The following is a 24,243-nucleotide window of genomic DNA, read 5'->3' as shown; positions in this document are numbered from 1 at the left end:
CATTCACCTCCATCACTGCTAGAGCTCAACATTTCTGAATCTGTTCATGTTGAGTTCTTGGTTTTTCAGACTCTACCTGTATTTATCAGTTAATAAATTTAAATACTAATTATTTTTCTTACCCAAACAGTAATGATTGTTTTCTTCAAACTACTGAATTGAAATATAAGCAAACTACTGTTTAAAAAAAAATGAGGCACAGGGGAAAAAAATATTAGTCTTCCCCTCAATCCGGTCAGGCTTCTTTGGACAGAATAAACATACATATCTGCAAGATATAACTCACTAACGGACAGGGAAAGTATAAACTGTTATTTCTAGCCTACATCAGTGAATAGATGGTATTTAAATGGTGTTTTCCATTTAAATGATAGTAGAATTTTCAGAAGAAGAAACTATGTGGGTGAAGATATCATGGCTAGAGTTTGGGAGCTTGAGAAAATAAAGAGAATTTTTAAATCTTTCTCTGGATAAAAAAAAAAAAATTAGAGAGCTAAGTCTGAAAGAGAGAAAGATGATTTTTCTTATTAACTATGTGAAGTAATACAAGGAAAACCTTAGTTCTTTAAAAAATTCTCAGCCCAATAGCGAACACAAATCTTTCATTTACACAGATTTCCAATAGTAAACAAATGCATGGTATCTCTTTAGTGTATGTGTCTGTGACAAGCAGCTGCTATGGTCCTTCCCCGAATGCCCTGTTAGCCTAAAAGTTGTCATGCTGTGGAGGAAGCATCTGAGGAGTGTGAAGAAGCCACACCCTCTGACTTTGGGTCACGGTTCTTTCCCTGAACTAAGATGGGAAGGACTGATTCCTACTCACCGTCCAGCTTATCAGAGTCAGTGATTATGGTAAAGGTTGGGTCAGCTCTGTCTTTCTATGGATGGATAGCTAGTCATCCTGACCCGTAAAGACTGGGAGTTGAAGAAATTCACAACAGCCACTAATATTTTATTATTGTTTTTACTGTAAAATGAAACAAGGGAAATCTACTTAAAAATATCAAGGGAAAATATTATCCATTTTTAATAGGATTGAAGTTCCCTCTATGCAGTCAGTAGGCAATTAATTAACCAGGTTTTAAAGATAAATATTAACAATAACCTGTAACTGTTGTGAATACAGATATTTGGGAAACCTGGAATAGCAAAACATCATTTAAATGGAAAACGAATCAACAATAAGAAAAACCTGCTTATCTTTTAAGAGTGCAGGGAATAAACAGTATCAATACCATTTTTAAAGCCCTTTTGCTTTTTGGCATATGACTGAAATTTATCATATATACTGTCATGGCTAAATCTAGTTAGATAATATACAATAACATGAAGAGAGGAAAAGAAACAACTTTTGGGACCCTGTTACTTAACTGGTAGGTTAAAATAAGGGAAGAAAGAAAAGGTAAGTAGAACAATTTAAATAATTTCATTCAAAATATAAGTTGGATAGAAAGTAGTATACATCCCTAGGGGCCTCAATAGAAATGTGGAATAAACCCCAGAGGAAAACAATGGACTACAGCCTTCAGTCAAAATATAGAATTGTGTTTCTTTTTTTTTTTTTTTTAATCTTTGACCCTTTCCTTGTTAATATTGTATGCTGTGTTTTTTAAGGAAATGACAGAAAGTCAGATTATATTTTCTACATGTAACACAGAATAAATTCCATGGTAATAGACTTCAAAATAGTGACCGCATAATTTAATGGTATTTAGATTGTTTTCCTTCTTCCCTCCCTCCCTCTTTTTCTCTGTCATTTATCTAATATTTAACACCAACTAATTCAAATATTGTGTTAAGAGTCAAAAAATATAGATAGGTTACCATGCTCATTCTTTTTTACTTATTCTAAGCGTGAGTTTTTACATACTTTCAAATCCAAGAGTTAGCTTCCTCTAAGGTATTTTGGAAAGGGGAGATTTTACTATGTTATCAACATCACAATTTCTCTTTACTCTGGGTCCCAACTTGTGCAGGGGAGGAGTAAAGCACATCACTTCCCCACCTGTAACTTTTTGGGACAACAGACCTTGTGTGATAGGTTTATCCCTGTGTTATTCAGTTTAAAATAATAACAGCATAATCCAAGGTATGCTCTGCTACTCCATGTCCTGTCTCCTCCCAGTGTTCCCTGGCAGTTTGGGGAGATAAATCTATTAATTACTGTTGGTTGGCTAATAAGTAATGCTTGCATCAAACACAACCGCAACAACAACTACACACACATACACAAACCCCAAGGATAATGTCAACAAAGTCTAAACCTACATTGTAGAAGATAAATTGATTTAACTGCATCAAAATCAGCGCTGCTGTCCCGGCCAGGGAGGGCATGACATCACCATGCACAGCAGCAGCTATTTATGGGTGACCTTTTATTATTTTTTTAAATTAATTTTTATCTAGGTATAGTTGATATACAATGTTGTTAGTTTCTGCTGTACAGCAAAGTCAATCAGTTATACATATATATTTATTTACTCCTTTTTAGATTCTTTTCCCATATAGGTCATTGTAGAGCATTGAGCAGAGTTCCCTGTGCTGTACAGTAGGTTCTCATTAGTTATCTCTTTTTATAGTAGTGTGTATGTGTCAATCCCAATTTCCTAATTTATCCCTCCCCCCGCTTCCCCTTGGTAACCATAAGTTTGTTTTCTACATCTGTGACTCTTGTGTTTTGGAAATAAGTTCATTCATACCAATTTTTTAGTCCACATATAAGTGATATCATATGATACTTGTCTTTCTCTGTCTTACTTCACTCAGTATGACAGTCTCTAGGTCCATCCATGTCGCTGCAAACGGCCTTATTTCATTCTTTTATATGGCTGAGTCATGGGTGATATTTTATTCTTTCACATTCTGTTCTTTGTCCTATTATGGACCCATAGAAAGCCCCACCTACCTGGACGGTTACTTTATAACTTAGAGGCAAGAGAAGATTTAAAAATAAAGCTTATCTTTATTTCTCATACCAGATAATTCAAATATCTTAATCATATATATATATATAAATTAATATATACTAATTATATATGCAGTGCTATAAAAGCAAAGAACAATGTCCTTTCCTCCACAGAGGAGAGAATGATGAATTCTGCCCAAGACAGACTTTTCAGAGATCACACATAGGCCTTGAAAGAAGGGTAGAATTCAAATGCCTATGAAATGGGAGAGGAGAGCATATCACAGTGAAGAGAATGAATCAAGACACAGAGATATGAGATAGCATCTGTGGGGATAAGTAATGAGTCTGGAGTAGCTGGGATTTAAGTGTGGGGCTGGGGAGTAGTAACAGCAGTAAGGAAAGATGAAGTTGGAGAGATAGAGACTGATCTCTTCCAACAGATGAGTTTTCTCTTTCAATTATTAGAATTAGCATTGCTCAAAATAAATACTCCATCAGCTATAGCTTTCAAATGTTAGTCATAGAGAGTCTGATATTTTTGCAAATGACTTGATGTGAAAGTATAACTACATTTTTCCTACGCTTTAAAAATGACTCATCATTAGTAACAGTTGCACTTTTTTTTTTACTTATTATACCTTCATGTTCATTCACCTTCTAAAAATTCTCATTTCAAAAGAAACAGAGAAACAATTTACTGAGCTGAAGTTAAATTCCATAAGAGACTACCTCAAAGGAATTTCTCTTATTACACAAAATTGCTTTGGGTAAAATGGTACAAAGGTCTCATTCATTTTAATGAGCATTTGCTTATTAAAAATAATAAGCATTTATAATATGAGCTTTTGGTTTTTTAACATGAGGACACTTTTTCACTTTAAAATTTCCAGAAATCGTAATACTTACTTGCAAATTACATTCACTATTCTTAAACAATCTTAGCTTCTCCTTACTTTAAAGTCAAATGTTACTGTGAATTTTGTTGACTAAATTTGCTCCAGCAATAAGGTGTAATGAAGAGGGTTGATAAACTACCTGTATATCATGTCACAGTATTTTCAGAAACAGATTGTCTCGATCACTGTCGAATCAAGGTGCGTGAGCAGGACCAAGGGAATAGTTTCACCTTGTCTGCAGACAATAAAGTGGTGCATTTTAGAAAGAAAAATTTTAAATGGTAATAGAACTGATTAAAAGTCGGTCTGCTTTATATTAACACACTGTACTTCCAACTCTAAATATTATCAGTTATAGAAGTACTACTCCCTAAAAAAACTCTTTTTGCTCTACATTAATATTAATACATTGGTGGTGATTACTGCAAGTTTTAATTATAATATATATGTACACGTATATGTGAATTTCAAGAAGAATTGGAAGACAGGAAATACTTGAAGAAATAATGATTGAGAATTTCTAAAAGTTGGAGAAACAGATACATCCTTAGGTTGTAAAAACCTGTAAGATTCTAAATAGAAGAAGTTGGTGAGGGATTAACAGATATAGACAGCATAGTGAAATTTAAGAACATGAAAGGCAAAGAGAAGTTTCTAAGTCTCTAGAGAGGTAAAAGCAGAACACCTTCAAAAAAAATATCTGATTGAACAAAATTAGAGTTCCCAACTGCAACAATATATGCAAGAAGGCATAAACAAATTAATCTATTTTATATTGCATGGAATAAATTATAAATTTTATATAAAGCATAGTATTTAAATGTAAAATGAAAATATTTCCAGTTATATTATCACACACTGACCTTTCTGAAAATCATCTGAATGATTAACTCCAGCAAAATGAGCATTAAAGGAGTGATATTTACCATATAATTAAGAATAAATAAGACATAAAAATGTTTATCCATAATAATGATCATATTTATTGCTAATATTGATTGCTTATTATGTGCAAGGCACAGGTGGAAATAATTAATATAATAATAATATTCAAACTTCACAACACCCCTAGGAAATAAATACTATTATCATTCTCAGTTCACAATCTCTCAATTTGGAACTGAAATTTCAGATTACATCAGTATAAATTGAATTGAAGGGATGAGGAGGAAGGAACCATCATTTAGCATTTTATAAGGGTACATGTTTGAGAATAAAGTATACACATTGTTCAGTTTCAGATATCAATAAAAAAATTACACATAAAGATAGATTAAATGTTAAAGAAAGAAGTACAGAAAAGAACAGAATTATAACTTTTAAAACAATAGGGAAAAATTGATCTTTCACTGGAAGTTAGTATAGGAGAAATTCAAGAAAAAAGAAAGACATAAAAACATCTCTCCTAACTTACAAAAATTCTAGTCATTTTAAATGGGCTAAACTCACTAACCAAAATACTGATGTGTGCAGATCAGCAACTGCTCCCTGAAAAAAATTCAGTAATATATTTTCTACAAGGTATGCTTAAAATGATGCAGAAATATTGAAAATAAAAGGATAGAAAAAGTTATATGATACCTGTACACACTAACGAATGCTACACCAGCAAACATAACATCAGAGAAAAAGATTTTAAAGTAAAAAAATCAATAAAAACTTGGTTGCATACCACCAATGAAACAATAGATTGACTCATTATAATAGTTATATGGCCATAATAGAGACTTAAAATTGGCAAAGAAACAAGGTGATAAAAGGAAGAAATAGATAAATCAATAATTGAAGTCATAAATTTTAATATATCATTCTTGAAAACTAATAGAGAAGTTTTACATAAAAGTATAAGAGCTGTGAATATTGTGATTAATAAACTTGATATAATATATACGACTTTACATATCACTGAAGACACTCTTTTTACACATACATGTGATACTTATTAAAGAATCACATCATATTCTAGCTCCCAAGAGAATCATCAGTACATTTCAAAGAATTAATTTCTTAAAGACTATGTTCTCTGATCAAATAATTGAACTCAGAAATAACCAAAATAATGCTAAGATCCTCATATGTTCCAAAATTACAAAACATACCAGTGAATACATGAGACCTGGGTAGATGGAAAGGCTTTAGCCCATGGGTGAGATCTATGAGGCAAAATCCACCTTTGGAGAATGGGGCTGGCAAAATATAAGCCCAACTAATTGGGCTGGTGTGTGTAGGGTGAAAACGCTGTCCTGGGTGAAGGAAAGTAAGCGTATGGTCAGGTCTGGGGATCTAGACATTGGATCAACTCTGCACATTGAGTCAGCACATGGGGAGATGGGTGCTGGGGCAATCTCAGTAGTCTAGAGCCTTCTCAAGAGGCTCTGTACCCTGGGTCTCATTAGCAGCAAAATCGTTTGTGGAGACATGTTAGAGAACAGGAGTCAGTAAACAGGTCTTGGATTTTGAAGAGTCAAAATCTGTCCCTCTCTGAACTGATTTGGGAATCAGAGTATCCTCTGTGTGAAAACCCCTCAGTGGATTCACTTGTGATGAGTTGGGAATAGCAAAGGCCAGTACTCCTGCAGTCTACGTGCACAGATTCTCTTCTGCTTACATTCGGCACTTTTTAGACAAAAGGACTCTCTATTTTACTTTCAATCAAGGGCTCAAGTATCTAACAGTAGAAGAAACTAAGGAGAGTCTAAGTAGGGGTATATACATGGTATAGCACCATGCCGGATAGAGAGCAATGTAGAGAAAAGAGAGAGGTTTCAAACCACTGAATTTTCCATTACAAATGTGAAAATGTCCAATAGCCGAAGATTGCATTTGCTTCTAATGCATAATTTTTGATACATTTAAAAACAGACTTAGGGCTTCCCTGGTGGCGCAGTGGTTAAGAATCTGCCTGCCAATGCAGGGGACACGGGTTCAAGCCCTGGTCCGGGAAGATCCCACATGCCGCGGAGCAACTAAGCCCGTGCGCCACAACTACTGAGCCTGTGCTCTACCGCCCGCGAGCCACAGCTACTGAGCCCGCGTGCCACAATTACTGAAGTCCACGTGCCTAGAGCCCATGCTCCGCAACAAGAGAAGCCACCGTAATGAGAGTAGCCCCCGCTTCAAGCACCGCAATGAAGAGTAGCCCCCACTCGCCACAACTAGAGAAAGCCCACGCACAGCAACGAAGACCCAATGCAGCCAAAAATAAATAAATAAAATAAACAAATAAATTAAAATAGACGTAAAACCAAGAGAAACTATTTAATCAAAATATTTCATTCAAAGAACACCAGGAAAAAATCTCATACTAAAGTTTGATGTTTTCCCATCTAAAAAATCAAATTTAAACATTGCTAGAAAATTAACCACGTAATTACCTGCTATGTGGACCAGCTTTAAGTAAATTTTAACTTTTACTTAAATGATCAACATACCACCAGCAGGGGAAAAAATTAGCTAGCCAATGCTTAAAAGCAACTCTCTCTATGAAAATATCTAAAATTGTAGTAGTAATTATGGAAAGTTTCAATATCTGAAGTCAGTGAAAAACAATGGAAGAAAACATTATATTTTAAATTAAAATTCTATAAGTTACTTTTAAAATGTGACATTTAGAATGTCATTGATTAAATAATTGAGAGTGAATGTAAAAAGTCTGCAGCCACTGTAAAGATGAACGGGGCATCTCCCACCCCATGTGTTGCAAAAGAAAGTAACATGCGCTTAGACTTTGTTCCTTCCTCTATTCTTAAAAAACAGTAAGAAAAAACACATTGTGATTGTTTCCCAGTGAAAACTTCTACATTAGTCATTGTTTACAAACTATATAAGAAAAAAAATTATTTACAGATTCATATAATTGTGTTGTATTTGCTGCACAGACTCTTCTATTTATTAACTGCTTTATGAACACACAGAGCTTTCTTTTCATTCATAATTGATTAAATTTGTTATTTGGAGACAGATTATTTCTGAAGTTATTACTGGTATTTTATAAAGCTCCAAAGTAGCTTTCACCTTTCTTTTTAAAAAATCTATACTTCATGTGAGGTCAATCTTTAAAGGGAAACATAAAGGATTCAAGGGTTATTATTTCTTGCTTATTTGCCTGAAGACTGAGTTATATATGAAAATGAATAGGGTCATAAAGCATATCTTTTTCTTACTTCTCACCCCCCCCATATCTAATATGCCTTATAGTGAAAATGCTGCTTCTGTAAACAGAATATGGAATTCATTTGTGAGTAGTGTTTTTGCTCTGTGTAGTACTAGTGATAGAAACATTTGGTTTGAAGCCAAAAGATACTATTTTCTGCTTAGTATAATTTTCCAGCTGTTGTTGGGGAATGTTACACTTCCCCACCATTACACTGACATACTCGTCTATACATTTATATTTTGCTGCTTTTTCAAATCAGTGATGCAGCTGCCACAATATGCCTCCTCCTTCTAGCAGGTGGTAAATTATTTTTTGCATAAAATGACATCATTCCCTATCTTGCAGATAACATGCCCTCTGAGCTGAGGAAAGGGCAGAATCACCATGGAAAACAAAATTTAGAGGAATTTACCACATCGTACTTAGTGAAACTATATCATATATTTTAGGGAATTAACAACTAAAGCAACAAAATCAAGTTATTAATAACATTTGAAAAAAGAATCAGTAAAATATAAATAATTAAAGATTTCGATAATTAAAAGAGTAGTAATATTTTGCTTTCTTTGGAATGAACTTGTTTGTGTGCCCCTACTCTTATCTTACTTTTTCCCCAAAGGGGAAAAAATAACAATTTTTATTATACGTAAGATAATTCCTCAGATCATGAAGGTAGATTTAAATGATTATTTGCTGATATGTTTTACAAAGCAAAACCATAATAAAAATTTCCATTATAGCTAGACTGGCTCAAAACGTTTTTCCTCTCAAACAGAAACCTTTTTAACAGTAAATAAAATGGCTTTTGGCTTACATTCAATTTTGAAATGAATAAGAAGCTTTTTTTTTTAAACCAAGATAGAGTAGGAATTGTCAGAAAATCAGAACCAACTGGACTATCCAGTAACTTACTGTAGAGATGTGAGGCTATAAATAAGCATATAATACCATGATTCTTAACATGAATTAATAATTCTTTAGATGGATATTTTAAATTATCTGACATAGATAAATCAGCATATTTATACATTTTATTATACATATTTTATACACAAATACCCACAAGTAAATTCATGCTGATGTACATTTATCAGTATTTTCTTTTGTAAGTATTTTCATCTCTTAGTTATCTTTAAACTCATTAAAAAAAAAAGTAGTGTAAGAGACCAATAATTCTAGCTTCTACTTTTAGAAAGAATACCTTACACTTATGTGGGTTTTAGAAGGAGCTGGACTTTCATAGGGTAATGATTGCCTGTATGCATGACTTCACATATAATAAAATTATATCTGTGATAGGAAGAAAATAATTTTTTCAGAGGTGAAAGATCAGTTTCAAATTCATACTAGGGTTAGGAGAAACCAAATGTCCCTGGCAATAAACAGCACTGGAAGTGATTGGCAAGCCCACTAAAACTATGAAATACATTTATGTTGAAGGTCTACTGATTATCAGAGTAGAAGGAGAAGAGTTGATGGTATGGTTTTACAGGAAAGCTGTTGACTTATTTATTATATACTTTCTAGAAGATGATATACATGTCATGAGGAAAATGTTTCTAAAGTCTAATAGTTTTCTGTTCTAACAAGATGGGCCCAAGAAGATAGAGATAATAGATGGCAGTTATCTAGTACAGGGAAAACCTGTCTCTAATTAGTCTTGGCACACAGTGGTCCCAGTGAATCTTTGCTGAATGGCTGCAAGAATGAAGAAGTTATGCACCACATTTTTAGAAAAAGTTAAAAGTAGTGCCTCTCTCTGCTAAGGCAATAGTTAGCATGTGAAGCCAGTGTTGTGCTTTAAAATTTCCAGAAATTCTGTTTAAAATTTAAGATCAGAGTTAGATTCTATTAGGTAGCAAACCAATAACATATGTTATTAGGAGTGATGTTTATATTGTATATAGAAATAAGTTAATGCAATAGCATTAAAAATAATATATATATTCCAGCAGCAATTTTAAAATATTCACATAAACAAAAATAGGAAAATAACACATTTCCATGAGTCCACCAACCAGATGTAAGTATCATTATCACAGTAGTGTACATACTTCCAGCCATTTAGATATATGTAATTGGAATCTACAATTATTGGAGTCATAACATTAAATGGTGTTATTTTTCCTAAGAGTTGCAATAATCATTTAAACCAACCCTCACCCTCTCCCCTACTTACACATAACTCACATACTCCTTTCTTTTTGGGTAGCACCTTGGTCACTGGCATCTTGCTCTGATTCCCTTTCAATGTAGTCAGATAAATGACTCTACTTCCTTGGAGTAGAAGAGAAAGGTCACTGTCTTGCCCTGAAATGCTTCTTAATTTTCCCTCTTCTATTTGTTCCTGAGGCTTTATCACCTCTGAGTGATAAAGGTGTCAGATCCCAACTGTTGTCAGTTCATTGTTGGCTATGTGAATTTAGAACGGGTGATTTGGTACTTAGCAACTTTTTGAATTCAGCTTTGTGCCTTGGGCACAATTCTGGGACAATAGATAGAGTTTTACTTAGGCATACACACACACACACACACACACACACACACACACGTCCACAATTTTTGTAAATGGGAATTACTACACAGATTGCTTTGTGACCTGTTTTTAACATGCATGATAAACAATGTTTCATATTAATCTTTATCAATTACAACTTTTATCTTTTCCACACTACAGGGATAATGCATGCTTCTTCCAACAAGTGAAACGATGTATTACAAAATGTATAAAGGCAAAGCTAATTATTGATACCTTTCTTTGCTTCTCTTTAACATTGAGACAGCCAATGTTAATGGCCTTATATGTATACTTTCATTCCTTTTCTCTTGCCCATAAATATTTATACAAGCATATATTCACATATAGGATACACAGTATTTTCTTTGTTATTAAGGTAGGATTATGTGATATACATAATACTCAACAACTTTCTTATTCACTGAAAATAGATTCCCCATAAGCTGGAAGAGAAATATTTAACAGCTTTTCTAAACAATCTACTATAAAAACAACACATACACAGATATCATTTTACATAAATCGATTTTATTCATGGGCACACCATTTTCTCTCCTTCTTTTTCCCCAGGCAATCTGTGCTAAAAACCTAGAGTATAATATTCTGTTCTTTTTTTGGTAATCTTCTGTACATTTCTTCACACACACATATATATACACACACACTTGCATGTATATATAAAATAAAGCAATTGATAGCTTCAAACATTCTTTACCGCATACAATCTTTTTAAAAAATCAACAGTAAGGCCTGAAATGATGGTTGTAAAGTTTCAATTCAAATATACAGCTCCTTTTCAGATTCTGGAGTGCATACCAAGACTTAGGATATTAATGGTAACAATGTAAATCTTTCTCCATCATGTCCAGTAACCCATAGATCTCTGAAGAGATCTCCAGGACTTGCAATATTCACATTCTTACTCCTGAACCCTCTGGTTGTTCCTCAAGCTTCCAGACTACCTAGATCCTAGATCCTGTATTTCTAAGGCAGGGATTCAAAATCATTTTGTTTGGAATCCCTTTATATTCCTAAGTTATTTGGGACCCAAATTACTTTTGTTTCTGTGGGTCATAACTCTGAATGTTTACATTAGATATTAGAACTAAAAAATTTGAAAAATATTTATTTATATTTAAAATAATAATAAATGCATTACATGTAAACATATTTTTTCTAAAAGTTACTATCATGTTGAAAACAATATTAAGATATTAATGCATAATAAGACTAAATGTAATATATAGGTGCTGAAATTGACTATGGAAAGTTTTGTGAAAATCACATGTATGAATAAAATTCTCTTCCTATACTCATAAGCCTATATTTTTTTAATTTGATAATTTAAAGATAGATTCTGTATTTGCAAGTGTTCCCGGATAGAAAATGCTAGTCTTGGCTGTTATGGAAAGAAACAGAAATGACTTAAGACCCAAATATTTGATAAGCTACTTACTGTCACCAAAACTTCCTGAGAGAAATATAAAGTTGACCCATCACGAGAAAATCCACACTATGCATTGTAATAGAACCTTAGTCCCAAACTTTATGAAATCTCCTTAGACACGAGATCAGAATAAAATAGCTAGTTGTGGCTCCCTCAACTTTTCTTTCACATACAAAACTTGGTACTTCTCACTGAAGAGAAGAGATGTCTAAAGACAGGGGAAGCAAGAACCCAAGTACAGGCCCATCTCTACTCTGTCACTGGGCGCTCCTTGTAAAACAGATGGTTTGTTTCCTTAGCTTTGACTCACATTAGCTCTGTGACTGTGAGTGGAGTCTGGAAAGAGTGAGAGTGAGTGAACAAATAAGTGAATGAGTGAACATGTGTGTTTTTTAGGGAGACTGTTGGCAATCAGCTCCCCTACAAGTTATAGACTGCATCTCCTAATCGATGAAGTTAAAATTGTTAAGATACTAAATACAACATCAGGTTTGCATATGCTCTATATGTATACATACGTGTGTATGTAGAAAATACTGTCTTCAAAAGTTAGCTCTTCAAACTTTTGGGTCTGTCATAAAGTCAGAGTAGGTTAGAACCAGAAGGGAAAATAAAAGTAATCTTGATCAGTAATATCATTTTAAAAACAAGAAAAATAATACTGATTATAGAAGACATAGATTTGAAATTTACTGGCTGTCAGAATTTTTAAAATGTGGACATATATCTCACAATCATGATGTTCTGTCTTTGCTTTTTTAGTGTTCATATGTTTTTGAATTAAAGTGCTTTAACTAGAATTTATTATAGAGTTTTTAAATAAATGTTTTTAGATTTACAGAATTGTTACAAAGATAGCACAGAGTGTTCCAGTATATCCCATACCCAGTTTCCCCTACTGTTGACATCTTACAGCAATATGGTATACTTTCCACAGTTAATGAACCATTATTTATTTATTATTATTAACTAAAGTCCATACTTCATTCAAATTTCCTCAGTTTTCCTTAATGTCCTTTCTCTGTCTCAGGATCCCACTCAGGATATCATATGACATTGTTGTCCTGTCTGCTTAGTTTACTCTTGTTTGTGACAGTTTCTCAGACTTTCCTTGTTTTTGATGATCTTGACAGTTTTCAGGGTTACTGCTTTGGTATTTTGTAGAATGTCCCGTAGTAGTGATTTGTTTGAAGTTTCTCTCATAATTAGGATAGGGTATTGTGTTTTGGGTAGCGTTTTCTTTGGCCTTAATAAAGTAATTACATTAGAATTTGTTGCTTATAGCCTAGTTTCCTAAGAGATGGACTTCAGGGAGAATAACCGATAGCAAAATGTGACCCAAAATTTCTATGTTTATAAGTGCTCAATGGTGCTTTGACCTTTACTTTCGGGAAGTTTTTACACTCATATAAGTATTGTATTAGTTCATATAAGGCTATTCAATACTGCATATATGAAAGGACAATTATCGTGAAAGTTAACTCACTTCCTGACAAAGTTATAAAGTGGCCTCATAATAGGGTAAACATTCATCTCAATTTGGCAAGGACATTCCCAGTTTCTAGCTGCTGTCCCACTGTCATGCTCAATAGCCCCTCCTCTTTTAAAAATATTGCAGATTGTATGATAAATCATTTGGTCATAGATCCGTTTCCCATTGTTGTTGTAACAAATCACCACAAATTATGTGGCTTAAAACAACACAAATTTATTATTCTACAGTTGGGGAGGTTGGAAGTCCAAAATCAGGTTCACTGAGCTAAAATCTACTGGCTTGTCACTCTTCCAGCAATAACATCATGTTGACCTCTGCTCTGTCATCACTTTCCTTGTCTGACTATAACCCTCTCACTTCCTTTTATAGGGACCCTTGTGAATACACTGGGCCCATCTGGATAATCCAGGATAATCCCCCAGTTTCAAGACACTTAATCACATCTTCACAGTCTCTTTACCTTCTAAAGTAATATATTCACAGGTTTCGGATTAGGGTATGAATAGCTTTGGGAGGTCATCATTCTGCCTACGATATACCCTAGTAATGAAGAATAAGTAAAAAGTTTAAAAGAAATTCAGTTTGAGCTGGAAAAGTGAAGTTGTTAGGTGTAAGGCTTAAGTCTGCGAATGCATTTCAATGTAAACCCCTCACCTCTCCATGCATTTCTACCATTCATTTGCTGTTAAGATATAGGAACAGGAATTATGGAAATTATGATATTATTTGGTGGTAATCTGGGATAAGAAAAGAATGCAACATGAATTTATAATTATGTTTTGTTTATTAGACTAGACTTCTCTCCTAAGTTGGAATGTGGACCTAAGCAAAAGCATAGAGCAGGTGAGTTTATGTGGTAAAATAATAAACTTCCTGAACTAAATTTTTTTGAGAGTTCTAGGGTCTCATATCACTTTATCAGTTTTCTGCTTTACTAAACTTTTAACATCTTAATAAAGTAAGCAATATATACTCCCAAAGTTAAATGCTTTCAGTGAGAGATTCCTTGGTGAAAGCTTGGTGGATTTCCTTGAACCAAATTAAGCAGACCAAGAGTTGCCTAAGGAGCCATTTTTTTCTTTTTTAAATTAGGACTTTTAAAATTTATTTAACCTTTACTTTAAAGAGAATATTACACAGTTTACTTAAATTAAACAGAAAAAACTTTTGAATATCTATTATTTTCAAAGTATTAGAGGACACAAAAATAACCACATGCCAGACACTTTTCTAATCACTTGGATTATAATAGTGAACAATAAGAAACAAAGACCCTGCTCTTATCAAACATAAATTTTGGTGATAAGAAACAGAAAATATACACATAAACAAATAAATAAATGCATGATATGTCAGGCTGTGCTGTCTTTTATGGTAGCTGCTGGTCACATGTGGCTATTTAAATTTAAATTTTATTAAAATAAAAAAGAATTCCCCAGTCATACTAACCACACTTCAAGTGCTCAATAGTCTTAAGTGGCCAGTGTCTACCACATTGCACAGTGCAGACTAGAGAACCTTTCCATCTTCCCAGAAAGTTCTATTGGCCAGCATAAAAAATTAATGCAAGGTAAGGGTAAGTGTTCAGCATAATTTGAAAACTGAGAGGACTAAAATCTTCCATAATGTCTCTTTTAGAACATTATATGGATCTCTTTATTAAGTGCCTCACAAAGACCAGAACAATCAATGGCTGATTAACTTATCTTAGAGTTAAAAGAAGGAGGTGGATTTGTTTTCTGCAGCATTCATTAAGAGCACAGTTTAGAATTTTGCTAGTTTTCTTTTAAAATCCCTCTATAATAAACAAAAAGGAATATATTAATAATGGTCTTTCTTCTTCTGTGGTATGAATTACACAAAGTATTTAAAGATGCTATAAAACAAAAAGCTCTTTTGTGTGTTTATGGCTGATCTTTTTAAAAGTTGAGAATATTATAGTAAAAAGTAATATAATATTGAAACTTAATCTTAGTCATAATTTGATTCAAATTTTAATTTCTAGGTAAAAACATAACTCATAAAATATTTCAAGAAGCTAGAATTTTAATTTAGTCAAATATTATTGAATAAGATAAATCAAACTTATCCCTTTGGCTAATTTCATTTTAATTGGTTTTCAGTTATCATCTTCTTTCTTTGTTTCATCAGGAAGATCTATACCTGCACTCAAATTTTTGTGAGATCATTATTACTTGCATATAAATATTTCTAAATTACGATCATGATATATTACTATTTAAATGTATTTTAGGTAAAATGTTAATGAGGTACAAAGGCTTACCACTGTACCACTGAGTTAAAAAGCTAAAACATGAAATGCTACATTAGGAATTAGACAAAACAGAAAACATCATTCATAAAATTCAGGAACTATTTAGGATAGGAAACTCATACCAATGCTGGAATAAAAAGAAGCTTCTTTTACTTGCAGAAAACTCTCAGTAAATTATCTGATGTTAAATCAGAAACAATACAGCAATAAATATTCAGTTTTATGACATTTATTCTACATATTATGAGAGATCTTAGCTTTAATATTTACACAAAGAAAAAAAGAGCTGTAATAATTAGAAAGAAGGAAAAAAAACTAACAACATTCATGAATAATGTGATTATTTTCACAGAAGTTTCAACAGTCATCTAGATTTCTACGCAATGACAGAAACATAATTTTGAGGATCTCATTATGATAGAAACAATATTATAATTTGCTTATGAATAAATGTTTAAAAAAGAATGCATGCAAGTTTTATGTAAAAAAGTACTTAAATATGTTGAAAGATATTAAGAAAGTTCTAAGTACATGAAAGGAAATACCAAACTCAGGGATAAAAACTCATTTCATAAAGATTTCTATTCTTTTAAAATTAATCTAGAGATTCAATAGAATTCCAACTAAAATACCAAAATGTACGAGGTGGACAAGCAGATTTTAAAATGGAGAAGAGAAGAGCCAAGAATAGTTAAGAAGAAAGACAGGACTGAAGTGGGGAATATCTTCTATGTGGAAACTTATTACAAAATCATAATAATTAAGAGGATCTGTTTTGGCTCGGGGATAAATATACAGAGCAATAAAAAGAATGGAGAGAAGATAAATCTACCCATATTTGATAAATAACCAATATGCTACTGTTTATTAGTCAGAATATTTTGAACATCTCAACAAATGGTGCTGTGAATTTTAGTAATCCACATTGTTTAATGGGAAATTTTATATACATAATGCCTAAGATCAAGCCCAGACTAATTTTAGAGTAAAATATAGAGGAATATATATCTTCCTTCTCTCAGATAGGAATTTCTCAAATGAGATACAAAAAGTATGTTTTAAAGAAGTTTTATAAATTTGTCAACTAAAATGAAATTAAGACATTTGTCTAAGGAACAATTGAGTAAAAGACAAGCTACACAGTAGCAGAAGATATTTGTAACATATAGTACAAGAAAACGATAAATACTTCCTATAAACCAATAAGAAAAAAACACAATCATATAGAAAAAAAGGACAAATAGGTACATGGTAAGAGGAAACATGCAGATCTGTTTTATCTTAGTTCTTCTCTTCTAAGCTCATAATGAGATATCAGATTGAAGAACTAGATTGGTAAAAAATAAAATAGACTGATGATACAAAAACGTTGTCATGGAAACAAAGAAGCAGAAACTCTAATTAGCTGCTGGTGGGCTTGTAAATTATTATAAATATTCTGGAAAAGCATTTGGCAATATCTAATAAAAGTGAAAATAGGTATATTTTAAGGAAAAATAATTTTATTCCTTGGAAGGTACCATAGATAAAACCTTATACATACAGTACAGAATTTATCTATCTTGATAGAGCACCTTTTTGGTAATAGTTTAAAACTGGGAGCAATATGAATATCTATTAATAATAATAACAAACAGATATATGTTGATATATTCATACAATAAAATATTATATGTGAAAATAAATGAACTATAGTTACACATATCAAAATAGATGTCTTACAACAAAATAAAGGGTTAAAAAACATGTCCAGAAGAGTATGCACAGAATGATTTCATCTGTGTAATTTTAGAAGAAAAAGTTGACCAATGTATTATTGTGATAAGATAGGTAACATGTATACTTTTTATTTAAGGAAAAAAAATTAGTATTAAGATAAACTCCACATTTGTCAACTGCTTTCTCAGTAACTGGTACAAATCTTTCTGATAATCATAAAATCTATATACTATATTAAAAAATACTTTCCTTAAAATCACCTAGGAAGTACCAAAATAGTGAAGTTTCTTTGGGCTGAGATATAGAATAGAAAGAGAATCCAGAGAAATGGGCTATTATTTGGAGGCATTTTTTTTTTAACGGAAAAATTTCACCATTTTCCAGGGAGGTTAATGAGTGCTTTCACTAATTCTTTGGGGTTAAGGATCCATCAGGGATGAAGACTCTGGTAATCATCTTCTTCTTTGGGTTGGGAATCCTACAGTGTTGCTCTCAAGTAGGGTAAACAAGAATATAATGTCTCTGCAAGTATTACAGTTTGACTTTGCATTATCTGGGTGCTCCAGAACCTAAAGCATTAAGGTGTCCCAAACCACTATGACCCAAGAACTAGGAGAGACAAATGAAAATTCTCTCTAGCAGGGGAAAACAGCATCCTATGTCTGACATTATTGAAACAAATAATTTTGCAAATACAATGAGCAGTACACAATCAAAGATGGCATGCAGTAGGAGACAACTAAGAACTGGTTTGCAAAACAAAAAGACTGGAGAAACATCATTGGGGCACTTGAAAATAACTATCCTTGCTATGTTTAAGCATGTAAAAGCCAAGCACAAAATTCGTATAATGAAATTGACATTACACATTTGAAAAACATAAGGCATTCTATTACAGAATTGAAAAACATAATGATTAGGAACCCAATGGGCATGTTTAACAGTAGATTAAACAAAATTGAACAAAAAATTGGCATCTGGAAGATAGGACAGAAAGAATTATCCAAAATGAAGCATTAAGAGAAAGAAACATACCGGGCATATACCCAGAGAAAACCATAATTCAGAAAGACACATGCACCCCAGTGTTCACTGCAGCACTATTTACAATAGCCAGGTCATGGAAGCAACCTAAATGCCCATTGACAGACAAATGGATAAAGAAGATGTGGCACATATATACAATGGAATATTACTCTGTCATAAAAAGGAATGAAATTGGGTCATTTGTAGAGATGTGGATGGATCTAGAGACTGTCATACAGAGTGAAGTAAGTCAGAAAGAGAAAAACAAATATCGTATATTAACGCATATATGTGGAACCTAGTAAAATGGTACAGATGAACTGGTTTGCAGGGTAGAAATGGAGACACAGATGTAGAGAACAAACGTATGGACACCAAGGAGAGAAATGGCGGGGGTGGGGATGGTGGTGGGATGAACTGGGAGATTGGGGTTGACATGTTATACACTGATGTGTATAAAATAGATAACTAATAAGAACCTGCTGTATAAAAGAATAAATAAAATCAAATTAAAAAAAATGATTTCTGGAATGCCTCAAATACAAAATCCCACAATATTCTGTGTGAAAGAAACACAGCTAAAACAAACTGAATTTTAAAAGTTACAGTTTAGAAGGCAGGTAAACAGATACCACGAAAATACTATTGAGAAAAGAGCAAGGTTACAGATGAATAGCTGACGATATTTGTGCAAATCTTAGAGTTGCTTGAAATAATTTGCCAGAAGTAGAATTTCTGGGTCAAAAATAAGTGTACTTTACATTTTGTATAACATACTGCCTTCAGAATTGCTAAGTAGTCGAAATAATTTATATTGGCACCAATAATGTATAAGAATACACCATTGCTACAGACGAACTGGTTTGCAGGGCAGAAATAGAGACACAGATGTAGAGAACAAACATATGGACACCAAGAGGGGAAAGTGGGGGGTGTGGGGGGGTGGAGAGATGAACTGGGAGATTGGGATTGACATGTATACACTGATGTGTATAAAATAGATAACTAATAAGAACCTGCTGTATAAAAAATAAGTAAAATAAAATTCAAAAATTCAAAAAAACCACAAAAGAATACACCATTGCTAACCTTGGAAATTATCAATCTTCTTCAATTTGTTAACTAATATGAGTAAAAAGAAAAAGCATTTGTTTTCATTGGCATTTCCCTGACTAAAAATGAGGCTCAGAATCTTTATGTATATATTGGCATTTGTTATTTCTTCTGTGACTAGCCTGTTCTATATTTGTCTAGCTTTTATGGATTTGTAGCTGAAATGTGTGGAAAGTAATTATTTACCTTTCATATGTAAATACTTCCAAGATTATAAAAATATCCTCATATCTTTTTATAATAATTTTATATCTTTTTTTTTGTTTTCAGATTTATCTCTTTAAACTTCTGGAATTTATTTTTGTATATGGCATACATAAGAGTTTAAATTTATGTTTTCTTTATGGAAAAAAAAGAAAAAAGATGAAAATACAGAAGAAAGTATAAAATATCTTTAAGATATAGTGAGAAGGATTGACATACAATTTAACACACCTCGCAGGAGTAAAGAGAGAGAAGATAGTAAAGGTGATATTTGAAGGAAAAGTTGCTGAGATTGTTCTAAAACTAATGAAGGACATCAGATTCAAGAAAGCCACTAAATCCAAAGTAGGACAAAAGTATTGTACATTGTCACACTGCATAATAAAAACCCAAAGAGAAAATCTTAAAGTAGCTATAGTGAAAGTTAAACTTGCTTTAAAAAGAGCTAGCTAGGCCAATAGCTGACTTCTTAACAGTGGAACAACAGAAACCAGGAACAATGGAAATCAGAAAATTATGTTTCCATTTGTGGCAGAAAATAATCACAAACCATACTGAGATACCACTACAACTTTATTAAACAACTAAATTTTAGAAAGCGCAGATATAGAGAAACTGGAACTCTCACATACTGTTCATGAGGATAAAAATGGTATAACCACTTTGGAAAACAATTAGGCAGTTTCTTATAAAGTTAAACATACATACAATTTTTCAGAATTAAACCTGGATTTCTACCTGTTCCTGAAAAGAGCCCTAGCCTCATTCATGTACATGAATGTACATGATATAAAGTTAAGACTGTTTTCTTTCACTTCTCCTAGAAACATTTTCACATGCTGTAAGGATTAGATCTGTAGCCATTTGTTTTCCTAATGACAGAACTAATATATGTGATTCAAAAAATGATAAAAACTTCTCTTATCTCCCCCATTCCATGGTTACATCCAGGGATAGGTCTCTATCTTAACTCTTGGCAAGCTACTGGTGACTAGAATATTACCGTCCTACTTACTTACATTTCTAGGAGGAATTTGGCCCCTGACCTTGAAGACATCTCTAGTTCTTACAATTTGAGGCTATCTGGCTCTAGAAGAGATCTTATTTACATATCAAGAAATTGGAGTAATGAGAAGATCCTTTCAGAAGCCAGAAGGATCGCTGCCTCTTTCTCTTCTATAAGCAGAGACAAATCACTTTTTTCTCTCCTGTACCTAGGGAGTGTTTGGCTACTTGGGTAGGAAATATTTCCATGGGTTCTCATCGTGTTGCCTCAGGGACAAGGCTAGAATAAGGAAGGGAGGGACAACACACATTAATCGCTATGTGAAATTAGTAAGAAATCTTTGTCTGATTCAGAACACTTCATATACCCAACAAGGATAAAGTTAATAAAAATGAATATTAAAAATCCAACACCCATACAACTCAAGAATTCTACACATAAATATTTTCTCAAAATAAATGAAAACATATATCCTACAAGGACTTCTGAATAATTATTTACAGCAGTTTTATTCATAATAGTCAAAAACTTTTAACAAACCAAATGTCCATCAGCGGGTAAATGGATAAACAAATCATAGTATATCTTTATGATGGAATACTCAGCAATAAAAAGTAATAAACTGGTGATATGCACAATAATATGGACAGATATCATGGACATTAAACTGAACATAAAAAGCCAGACACAAGAGAGTGCATTTTGTATACTTCCTTTTGTAAAATGTTTTTTAAGAATCTAAGATATAAACAAATCTATAATTACCCAAAGCCAGGAGTGGAAGATGAGTACTCACTGGGAAGATGTATAAGAAAACTTATGGGGTGATGAAAATGTTTTATATCTTGATTGTGGTGGTGATTATGTGGATAGACACACTGGGTAAAATCCATTCAACTTTACATTTTAAATGTATACATTTATAGTATGTAAATTTTACTCAACACAGTTGATTTAAAAATTCTGTAGGGGTTGTCACAGGGGAGAAGTGTGCTAAGACCCTTACTATTCTAGAAGGAAGATACTGCTTAAGAGTAGGTGTTTTGTTTTTCATTATTGGACTTTATTTTTCAGAGCAGTTTTAGAATTTTAAAAACATTGAGCACCAAGTACAGAGAGTACCTTTCATCCTCCTCCCGACAGTTTCCTCTATTATTAATATCTTGCATTAGTGTGGTACATTTGTTACAATGGTGAATCAATATTGATCAATTATTATTAACTAAAGCCCCTAGCTCACATTAGGGTTACTCTTTGCATTGTACAGTTCTATTGGTTTTGACAAATACATAATGACATGTATCCATTATTACAGTAACATAGATAGTTTCACTGCCCTATAGGTTCCGTGTGCTTTACATATTCATGTCTCCCTCCCATCCCCAAGCCCACGGCAACCTCTGATTATCTTGTCTCTATAGTTTAGCCTTTTCCAGAATGTTATATACCTGTAATCATATGATATGTAGACATTTCAGACTGGCCTTCTTCACTTGGCAGTATGAATTTAAGTTTCTTCCATGCCTTTTCATGGCTTTATGTATCATTAGCTCATTTCTTTTTAGTACTGAATAATATTCCATAGTCTGAATGCATCACTTTTGTTTATCCATTCACCTATTAAAGGGCATCTTGTTTTTTCAAAGTTTTGGCAATTATAGATGAAACTGCTATAAAGTTTCATGTGCCCGTTTTTGTGTGGAAGCAAGTTCTCACCTTATTTAGGTAAATACCAAGGAGTACTACTGATGGATCATATGGTAGGAGTGTGTTCAGTTTTATAAGAAAGTGCCAAACTGTCTCCCAAAGTGGCTGTACCATTTTGCACTCCTACCCAGCAAAAAGGGAAGTATTACTTGACATTCTTGCCGGCATTTGGCTTTGTCAGTATTTTGGATTCTGGCCATTCTAATAAGTATGTAGTGATATCTTTTTGTTGTTTTAATTTGCAATTTCCTAGTGACATATGATGTTGAACATCTTTTTCTATTTTTGTTTATCCTGTATACCTTTTTTAGTATGGTTTCTGAACAGTAGCTTTTGGTCATTCAAAGTTGGAGTTATAATTTCAAGTTTAACCAATAAAGTAACTAAAAAAGAGTATAAAAATGATAGGAAAAAAAGAAAGGAAAGATTAAACAATACTCACTTATTCCAAAATAAGGCAACACAAGATATTAAAAGGAAAAAATAAGATTACTGAATCAAATAGTAAAAGATTAGCTTACTAAACTTAAACCCAAAGATATCAGTAAGTACAGTAAATGTAAAGGTATTAATTACTCCAATTGAAAGAAAAAAACAAAACACAACAAAAGTCAGTGATATCTCTTTTGTAAGAGACACTATAAAATATAAGATTAGTGGTAACATAAAAGTAGATGATGGAGAAATACTAACCTACATAAATATGTTTTAGCCATGTTAGTATTAAAAAAGTATACTGAAATCAAAAATCCCTTTACTAGGAAGAAATATAGATCTAAGTAGTCTTAGTAACATAATTTCAGAGTATATAAATGATATGCTGAAAGAACTAAAAAGAGAACAAATTTGTAACCATAATGGGAAAAATAAGAACAATATCATAGGAATTATAAAAAAAATTAGACAAAAATCAGTAAGGTTGTGTAATGTTAAACAAACAAGAAACACACTACTAAATTGTCCCAATGGACAATTCTTGAAATAGAAAACAAAACAAAAATGCCTGTTATGACTGTCCAGCATTGTACTGAGAGTACTAGTCATTAAAATAAATCAACAAAAATAAATATAGGGAATAAAAAAGGAGCTCTAAATAAGTGCAGGATATATTATGTTCTTTTATGTATTGAAAGATCCAAATTTGTGTGTTTGAGTGTGTGTATTTGTGTGCATATGTATGCCAATTTCTCTCTGAATTGTTTGTAGATGCAACATAAACTCAATTAAATTTTCAACAGGTGTGTATGTGTGTGTGTTGCTCTTTTTAAGCTGATTTGAAAGTTAAAAGATATGTAACCTCCAAGAGTTGCGAACAGACTCAAAGCAGAAGGATATTATTGGAAAACTTACTCTACTGGATGCCAATATTATTAAATATCTACAATAATTAAGACAGTTTGAATAGATGCAGAAATAAACCAATACATCAATGGAACAGAAAAAAAGACAGATAAGAACAAAAAGATGTCAATGCATACTAGGGGAGTAGGAAAGTATTTTCAATAAATGCTGTTGGGACAAAATGTTTGTCCATATGGGGGGAAAAAAATGAGCCTAGCCCTCTACTTCAAACCACACACAAAAATTCCTTGCAGACAGAACATAGATTTAAAGGTGAAAGGGAAAGCAATCAATGATATAGACTTTAAAATAGGTGACACTCTAAATGAACACATGGTAGGGGAAGTTTTCTTAAACAATACACAAAAAGAAAAAATCATAAATGAAAAGTGAATGTATTTGACAAATTAAATTAAAAACCACCTGTTCATT

General features: G+C 32.6%; 1 long non-coding RNA gene across 1 annotated transcript in view; it reads left to right on the top strand.

Moving 5' to 3' along the window:
* The first annotated feature begins 4,708 nt into the window (after window positions 1–4,708).
* LOC309634957 overlaps window positions 4,709–24,243 on the top strand; it is a 29,479-nt gene continuing 9,944 nt past the window's right edge. The window contains exon 1 of the long non-coding RNA XR_014248528.1: window positions 4,709–23,398. This is a non-coding gene — a long non-coding RNA (uncharacterized lncRNA). The remainder of the gene's footprint in view (window positions 23,399–24,243) is intronic.

Source organism: Balaenoptera borealis (assembly GCF_965194805.1).
Source record: "Balaenoptera borealis genome assembly, chromosome: 9".
NCBI lineage: Eukaryota > Metazoa > Chordata > Mammalia > Artiodactyla > Balaenopteridae > Balaenoptera > Balaenoptera borealis.
Note: the sequence above shows the minus strand (reverse complement) of the source record. Positions and strands in the feature narration are given on the sequence as shown.